The sequence below is a fragment of the Tympanuchus pallidicinctus genome, unplaced genomic scaffold (genome assembly GCF_026119805.1).
Source record: "Tympanuchus pallidicinctus isolate F22 unplaced genomic scaffold, pur_lepc_1.0 scaffold13, whole genome shotgun sequence".
Taxonomy (NCBI): Eukaryota; Metazoa; Chordata; class Aves; order Galliformes; family Phasianidae; genus Tympanuchus; species Tympanuchus pallidicinctus.
Window position 1 is genome coordinate 4911522 of NW_026294648.1, and position 9551 is coordinate 4921072.

At 42.4% G+C, this 9551-nt stretch overlaps 1 long non-coding RNA gene across 1 annotated transcript in view; it reads right to left on the bottom strand.

The window, feature by feature from the left end:
* The window catches only part of LOC128076220 (uncharacterized), a 35752-nt gene extending 32098 nt beyond the window's left edge, over positions 1-3654 (bottom strand). The window contains exons 1-2 of the long non-coding RNA XR_008204282.1: positions 3553-3654; positions 3297-3445 (exon numbers count right to left, since the gene is read on the bottom strand). This is a non-coding gene — a long non-coding RNA (uncharacterized LOC128076220). The remainder of the gene's footprint in view (positions 1-3296; positions 3446-3552) is intronic.
* Positions 3655-9551: the final 5897 nt, after the last annotated feature.

Genomic DNA, 9551 nt, shown 5'->3' on the forward strand with positions numbered 1-9551 from the left:
GATCTGAAGCAACAGTTCAATTGAAACAGCTAGAATTGAGACACTCTCACGACCAGTTCCTATGTTTATTTTAACCAGCAGACTTTGGGATAAGCACATCTTCAAGTTCCCAAACCTTTAATGAAGTCACGTTTCTCTCTGCTCTATTTTTATTTGCATTGCTGCCTCGGCATCTGCAAGACAAAGGCTTGGAAGCACAGGGTAAGAACACAGGTTGACTCCGCATAAATACATAAAGCCTGCAACAAAACTGCGCTTTGGAATTGGAAGTTTTGTTAGCTCTCTCCTTGGTGCTCCTACTAGCATGTACTCGAGGCAGGAACACAAGATGTTTATCATATGTAAGCAAGATGCAGAGGTGGTTGAATTCCAGATCAAATCTCTGAGGACGTGCATGGAACATGCAAACACTTCTCTACAGGAGGTAACCCAGATCACCCTAACAAGACAGGGGATTAACTTCCTCTTATCTCAAATTCTATTCTGTTAAGCAACATCATTTTAAAGATACAAACAAAGCCAGATGACACAATCTTGGCTAGCAGAAACCCATTAGTGTTGTGCAAAAAAAAAAAAAAAATCACTCTTATTAAATAGTAATAACTTCATCTGTTCAGAAACAGCTTTCTTCTGGGGGAATCAGGGAAGGAGGCAGGAGGTGGAAGAGGACGGACATGTCAGTATCCATCTTTAAAGGCACCGTTCTGTTTTACTTAAATGACATTGTAATGTCTCTAAGGAGATGAAAATCCACACCTAATGGTTTAAGCCTGCTTCCCTCCCATCCCCCTACCCTCAACTCCAACACATCTTATCCCTAAGGTAAAGCAATTCCACTTATCATGGGAAAAAAAAAACCCATACTGCTTCACACCCAGATCAAAGGTTAACTATATCCTTAAAAGAAAAAAAAAAAGTGGGAGTGTTGTGGATGCCACGTGCAACATTTTATTCCACGTTAAACATAAAACACAAGCCTACCATAAAGCTGGGGGGAGCATGAATTATGCCTGAAGAGTCTCTGGCCATATGTGGTGCAGTACTCAGAAATTTCTTATTAGGCTGCTATGGCACCGTTCCATTTGTTAAATTATTTTATGTTAGTGAGAATGATTAGGTTTCTTGTGCAGTTATTGGGACCCGAAAGGCACCTTTATTTACCTCATTTATCACATACAGCAGCATTCAGCTGAAGCACAGAGGTAAACAATTTTAAACAGCAATACTCCTACTGCAACACAGTTGTCTTGACCAGAGAAGCATTGGAAAAAATGCAGATTTAAACTGCTCACATTACTGTTTTATCTGCATTTCACTCTGAAGTACTAACTTATCACCAAGCTCAGCAATAAAGAAACATGGAGAGGAAGGTATTAAATATTTATGCCTACGGTACCTTACGAGGTTTCATCAAAATATTAATTGTAAAACAAAAGCACAAGTGTCCTAGCCACCAGAAATGGGAACAGCAATACATAAAGCCAACGTGACAGTGCTGCAACCAATTTAGTTTGTAGTGCTGAAAGCATTCTTTGCTCAAATTAAATTTGGGGAAGAAAATACTCTGGAAACGTATATTGAAAATAATCATCAGTTGCTCTGAAACTGGAACCTGCTAGAATTGCTAAGTTGCTTGCACATTATGGGGTAAAAATAATCTAGGGTCACATCTCCCCACCTTGTCTCCCTGCTGATACTCTGAATCACTGCCATCGGTTGCCTCAACATTCACCTCCAGTGACACCTGCGTGGCACAGGCTTTTCCCACAGCTGAAACAAGGCCCAAAGCATCACACATGGGTACGCACCAGCATCTTCACATCAGCCTGGGGAAAGGCTGAGCAAAGCTCTGCTCAGATCCTGTGAAGTGCCAGCAGCACTTCAAAATGGAAATAGATTTATTACTAAAGACTAAACACTACAGGAAACAAGAAAAAAAATAATGCTAAATAACCTTCATCGTTATGTTGCTTTGGAAATAAATACAGTGAAATATGTATTGGACATAAATAAGACTTTATCCTGACATAAGAAAGGTTTATCAACTCTGAAGAGCTGGATGATTCTCTGCAAGTTATTAAGTATGGATGTAGGCATCTGGAACAAGAGTAACTCTCCAGAGAAGAAAAAACTCTCGCTCAAATCCTGTGTAGCTGGGGAGATGTTTTGTTAGGTACTACTTTATGGTGACTCGTATGCCTGGAAAACAGACAGCAGAAACCAGGATAATGGGCAGAACGCACAAGGAAACCTGAACACATTCTGGATGAACACCAACAGCCACTTAGAGGCTTTTTTTGGATTGGTTAAGAAGGACTTAAAAATGCAAAGGTAAGGGAGAGAAAGTATGTCTCCCACTGCTCAAACTCCTGCCATGCTCAATAAAACAGAACTTCATGCATTCTTTTAAAATAAGAATGGTACATCAAAAATAAATGAGCTTTTTAAACAAATCCTGCTAATGGAAACAGCCCCCAGGACTCCTTATTTGATCATGCAGAAGGGCGGCAGCAGACTGCCAGGCAGCATGCCCTCTGCTCCAGGGCCCCAACTCTCACCTGCCTTTGCTGCAAAGCCTTCACACCTCACCAGGTTTGCACCTGGAACATCAGAGACCAAAGGCCCTGGGGCAGTTTTGGAGTCGTGCCCACCAGCCAAGTTGTCCCTGTGGAAGTTGAATGACAAAAGGGTAAGTAGTAGAGCTGTGCTTGTGATGGGAGATTTTCACGTATCCTGTCTTCCACTGACAAACAAGAAGCACTGGAAATCCAGGGAAAGGACTACCTCCAACCAGTGAGCTGCCATCTGTGATCGCTCCTATTCAAAACGCAGTCATGCTCCTTCCAGATACAATTTTCCAGTACTACAGAATGAGATTCCTTTACAATTATCTTACAGTCATTGGAACATTCTAATCAATTCGTTCATTCTGCATGCCTTCCTGCTTATTCTCCTAATACTTGACTTCCATCATCTTATATCACTTCAGTAACAGTGCTTGAAACTGAGTGGCTGCAAAGAGCAAGACTCTGGTTTCCTTAAGGGAAAAAGCATACCATTAACTTTGCACCTCCGATACTAGGAAATCCACACAAGGGAGATGTTAAGAAATACTCAAACAACAGGAAAGTTTCCAAAGTTACCCATTCACAAGCAAAATTCAAGTACGAAATACAAATTCACAGAAAACAAAGCTTTGTGACTGCACTTGCTTGTAGAAAATACTAGTTATAAAGTTAAAAAAAAAATAAGATCACATTTTAGAAAGCAGTAAGTGCTTTGTTCATCTGGTTTACCTTGCTTTGGGGCAGATCTAGACAAGTTATGATCACCAAGACTTGGTCTAGCACAAAGACATCAGGTTGGTGAATTACTGTAGCACTGCACACACAGGGTACAGGTTCATGTCTCCTAGAGCCAAGCAGCTCCAAGACTTTGTGCAGATCTGAAAGCAGAACAAACACCAAATTAATTCACTGCAATTCTATCCTGTTCACAAAGAAGCAAAACTGCTTCTCAACAATTCTTGGTGACAGCAGGCAAAATATTCACAGGTAGGCCACCAGTCATACAAAGAAAAAAAACAAAGGAAAAAAAAAGTCAAACTTACTCAACTGGAGTAGGGGATCTCTGGCTGTGCAGCACCACTGCCTGAGAAGCAGTCTAGCTTCAAGATATACTTTCCATTCCATGGCTGACCCTTATATGAGCCCAGGGTGGTTGCACCCGGGTTCCACCCCTTTCAGTCGCTTGGGGAGCACAGCTGCAATTTGCCTGTGCTCCCTGGGAAGCCACAGCCCTCACCAGGTGCTCAATCACCAGTTCAGGCCTTGAGCTAACAGTTCCCCTACAGATTCTTTTCAGCTTCACACACAGGTGGACAGACAGACTTGGGTACTCCATGGTCTGGTCCAGGTGCTGTGCTTAGCAAAGTGAGTACAGCTTTGCAGCAGCCACTGCAAGGGTTGCAGCTCCCCATCATATCAGTGATCTGCTCAAAAGAGGGTGTCTTTTATAATAGGACACGATTTTTATGTGAAATAAAAGCTTAGTGCTATCAGAAAAATAAAAAAGCTGGACTTTGCTGAAAAAGCTTATTAGGAAGGCAGCCAGCGTGGGTGAGAAAGGGAGAAAGGCAGAGATGCCAGCTGAAATGGGCCACAGAGAAAATCAAAGAACACTTGGGATAAATGAAGTGCCACCTCTACTTCACAGAGGTTAAATTATTAATTACTCCTGAAGAAAGCCCTGTGTTTACCTCACATTCGATATCATAACAAGAGCCACCACCAGTGCAGCATTATACCAGCACAGCACACGCTTAGCTGGAGCTCAGGCTTATTGCATTACAGAGGATTTTAAATACTGCTGTTCCTCAAAGGCAATGATACAGGTTTGAGTATAATACTTGTTGTAGAGAAATCTAATTCCAAAGCTAGGAAGGTCTCTTCCCACCCCAAAATGGCATTAGGTATTGAAATGAAACCCAAATTACAGCTCAGCTTTGGTCAAAGTAGAAACGCTGGCAGATTTATTACTACCTTGTCAAGTGGTTTCAAAAATTACATATATTCTTCTAAAATCCATTTATGCAGGCAGAATTCAGTGGTCACACGAAACGTGCTCCATGATGGAGACGTGCTCCGGGTGCATGGCAGGGCTCCCCAGCAGCCCTTCCCTGCTGCCCCCTGGCTCCCACACTCACAGCCCCACTTAACAGTGCATTCAAGCACTTCCTCTCGCACCTCTGCATTCTCAGAAAATTGCTTTTTAACTCAGGTCAGCTTCAATTTTAACTTCATTTTTTAGGAAGGGTTTTTCATCTGCAGCAGCCCGGCACTTTTTGCCTTGCCTTGCTCCTGCAGGTCTGAGGGAAGCAGCCAAGGACTCAGCCACAGAGCTGCTGTCTGCCTGCTGCCTGGCTGCGAGGGGTTCAGCCCAGGTCCCCTCAGCCCCCACTGTCAGGCACAAGTGCTGCTTTGTAACACTGGATTTCAGGACATGTCCATCCACACATGTCCAGATACTACCTCAAGGCGTTTTGCACATCCAAGCCTGGTGATTCATGAAGGAAGCTCGGAGCCCTTACAAGAGGCCAGACAGCCCTGGAGAAGGAGGGGCAAGCAGGAGTTAGCACTCAGCTAAAATGTCAGCTGCACTAAGGATGCACCCAAAACACCTTCAAGAGCAGGCTCATACTGTTTGTCACATCATAAGAAGCTGAGGCAACACATGGGAGTCCCCCATGGAGCCTCAGGGACCAGGCCCAGCTGCAGACCAGGCAACACAGGATCACGCTGGGGAGAAAGGTCTGGCAGAAAGGAAACTTGTCGGTGTATCTGGATGGTCTGTTCTCAGGCTGCATCGCTGTAATGCCGTACATCTCAGCCTCACCTTGGAGGTTTGCTGGGAGTGTTTACTGTGTGCTTCTTGGCCAGGGGTGTTGCAGGTCCTTTTCAGAAAAAGCAATTCTTAGTTTGGAGAGGCTGCCTGCTGCTCCTTCTTCTCTTGGTATCATCCAGCAGCAGAACCTACATTCCCCTTTTAACTGAATTTACTGTGACTTCTCAGGGTTAGAGTCTGAAGCAGGGAGTCTAGCAGTGGCAACACAAGAGCAGCCTTGGTTTCCAAGCACCTATTCTAAATCTAACCTACTTCCCATGAACATCTCCTATCAGGATACAACAAACAACATTCCTGTTTGTTTCTGATTCCTAACAAGAATGTGATTATTGCTAAGAAATAAGGCTGAATAAGCAGGGAGACTAAGAAACCAGCACTGCATATAAATGAAGAGAGATTCCAAACATAAAGCAAAGGTTTGCCTAAAAGCACATTACGAAGGAAAATCCTGATGGTTATACAAATGATTGATCATAATGGAAAGATGTAAGCTACATATTGAAGGTTTTTTTGGGTTTTGCTTTCTATTTCCAAAAGGGCTGCCAGAGGACTGTAAGTTTCGTCCTGGGCACTTTTTGTGGCAATGCATCAAGGGGTGTCTGATGGACCCAACTCACACTGGGGCTCTGGGCTTGTTTTATTAAGGAAATCTTAACCCTTAGGAGTGACCTCATCCAACAGCTATTCCATCCCCAAAGGATTTAAGGGGCCTGGGCAACCTCAAGTTAACTAAACAGCTTTTTATATCTATACATTGTACTGGTTTTGGTTTCTATAATATATTAGTAACACAGAAGAGCTGATGCTTCATATTTCTTTTTGTCCACTTCCAATCACAGTGCGAAGTACACTTACCTGAAGGACATCATTTTAATGAAGTCATTTATGCCCTTAAAATTAATATGTCAGAGCAGTTAAACTCTAGTGACTGTAACCAAACCAAATAATGTGTAATGGAGAAGTGTAATGAGAAAAAAATACAGCCTGAAGTCAAGGTTAAGTTGTTAACCTTAGGAAAAAAGTGAGAGGGGAAAAAAAGCCAATGCAACTGTATGTCCCCTTGGCATGCCATGAAGGATACCACTACATTGTCATCACCACCTTGTATACAATAGAGAACTAAGATTTTTGACTATCACTATGCTATACACTGGAGGCAGCAGGAGCTGTATCTTCTTTTGAGGAGATAAAAATGGGGCTCATTAGACCCTCAAGCAGCAAAGTAGTAGAGCTTCTCACAGTCTATGCTCAGTCTTCTCTTTTTGCAGTACAGGAACACAAGTTGTGTGTGAGATCAGAGTACTAAGAAATATGATGAAACATTCATTCTTTCTGTTCTTTAAGGTAAGTCATACAGAAACTTCTCTTAAATTCCATCAGCACACAAAAATATTTCATTCATCATCTGCATAAAGCCGTAACAGACTATTACTGCAGCAGCTCCTTGCATTAGAACAGCTCCATGTCAGAGCTTCTCATCTTTAAATAATTCAGTTTTTGCTGCTTTCAGGTGAAACTAAGCCAGCTACATCCCTCCAGCCATGAACCGCCGAAAACACGAATAGCAAGAACACAGAACGTACATGTTGGTATGCTACTTCCTATCCTTCCTTGTCATGAAATTTTCATTGTAGAATACCGTTATTTGAATAATGATTAACAGAAGCAGCTGTTAAAAGCAGCTGTCAAATGAAAGGAACAGTTCACACCCAGAGCTGGAGTTCCTCACCACAAGCTTCACCAGGTGCATTGTCCGTGAATTCGCTGCCCTCCTTGGGCAGCAGGAGGGGATTCATAGCTTAGGACATAGGATATCCGAATACATGAAGAGTTTCTCCTCTGTCCAGATTTCCTACCCAAAAATACGCAGCAAATTGAATGTTTTTCTCTCCTGCAGAGAAAGACCACATCTGCTGGAACCCAGCAGTGTATCAATAATCTAATAACAGGATAGCTCACTTAAACTACTTTTCAGAGGGTTGATTTCTTCATTATTAACTGCTAGTGTTCCCACACTGTTGCCCACAAGGCAAACAGTCCGGTTTGCAGAACCCATCACATATTTACATGTTCTTCTACCTGGCCCATGGAATCTGCTGCTTTGATCAACTTCCTTCCCCTCTCAAAACAGCTTAGCAGTCTCACAGGTGCATTTCCAAACTGGGTTAATGTACCTGCAGAATGTTCATGAGGTGAAGAAGTGTAATTTAATTTGCTATTGCACAAACCAGTCACGGAAGCTTCCCAAGAAGCGTGAGTTTTCATTTCTTTCATAGTAGACATTTAATTATATGATAATTACTTACAGCTTGCAGCTCAGCTTCTACTTTTATGAAATATAAATTGCACTTCACTCAAAAGTGCAGGGTGAGCATTTAAAAGGCTTCATTAAGTAGGTTTTAAGATTTTCCTGACGACTTAAAGCTGTGGAATAGAAAGCAGATGTACCTGTAAACTGAAACTTGCTTCGTGGAAGAACAAAGTAGAATAGCTAATGTAATAACAAGAGAGAGTGAGTATTTACATGAAAAAAAAATTAACTTGAAAATTAACTTTAACAAGAAAAAAAAATACACTTTTTTAAGTAACAAACAAAATATTTCTCCCAGTCTGCATGATGAAAGGGACCAGGAGGGAAGAAGCAGGTTTGCCACCTCTCAGATACAAATAAGTCTCCGTATTCCAACTTTCCAGTGCACAGAAATACCCGCGGCCTGGAGAAAGGCCTGGAGAAAGGAATTGTGCAAGTAAAAAGGTTAAGACAAGAAAAAATAACTTCAAATGAATTTAATTACCATAATCTTGCAATATTTTTTACTTCCCTCTTGATTTTGGACCATGAGGAGATGACCATGCCTGTATTTCTGCTGTGACACATCTTCACTGTTCTGCAAGCCTGGACCTAAGTAAAAAGGATAAAGAAGCAAAAATCAGACAGGCCCTGGCTGCTACATCGTGCAGGTGTTACTGTCACCTGGTGGCTGTAGAAAAAACACACACTGATGAAGGGAAGGGGCTGTTTGCTGCAGCCCTGAAGGAAGCCATTACGTGGACAGGCAGAGCAGCCTTAGCTCTGGCTCTTCTCATCCTGAGTACTCGTGTCTCAGCTGGAAATACAGCACCCTTCTGTCCTCTGTGCTTCTTACTTTCTTCCCTTTGCTGTTATTTAGCTGCTAAGCGCTATGTGCTGCAGTGCAAGATGGAAGAAGCTGTTCAGAATGAAATGGCATGGCATTTTATGCCCTTTTGTAAACTTTATAAAATAAATATGAACTTCCCAGCTTATCCCAGCCAAGGCGTGCCTTGCAGTCGCATGCTGGCCCTTGTGTTTTCTGTTGACTCTGGGATCAGTAAGCTGGGAACACCACCCTCAGCCAGTGTGTGGACATGGTGTCAGCAGGGATGCTCCCACACGGTTGCCCTTAAAAGGTGTCTGGGGTTTGTCACTGGAGGAAGGACTCAGTAAATGGAGTTCACTTACAGCACAGAGCGTGCCTAGCGTTGCAGGCTGGGTAAGAGCACATCCCACACCATGTACACTGCAGTCTCCAAATGCCACTTTACACAAGAGCTCTGAAGAAAATTATGCCAAAATGGCATTTAAATAGAATGATCAACATTTTTCTGTAGACTCGTTTCTTCAGAACCTAAGTTGCTAATTTTTCTGCGATTGGAAATTAATTAAGCTTCATTCAATTAAAGTTATTTCAATGTTGAATGATGCAGGGACTCAATGCAGTTTAAACATGCCTTTCAATTTGAGCTGTTAGATCTGATCTGGCAAGTGCCCAGCTCTGCGTTTCTCCATTTCAGTGACAGTTTGTCTCCTCCCTGTGGCCCCACCTCAGAGGGTGGCTGTGCCATACTTTGCAATGCTCACTGCTCAGCCTTAACTTCAGCTCAGTCTTCAGGTTTGTTGGTGAGAGTAGGATTCTGGACAGCATGTTTTAAACAATTATTCAGTCTTAAATTCAGAACACACAAAAGTAGAAAATGCAAGATTGCTTTGACTTTGCATATTAAATATTAACATATCCAAACAACTTAACACACTTTTCTGATACTATGAAATAGCACGTATATTTATAGATCTCCCAAGGCAACTGAAGCCAACAGTCTGTGCTCTCTCTGGCATCTCAGTTGAATGG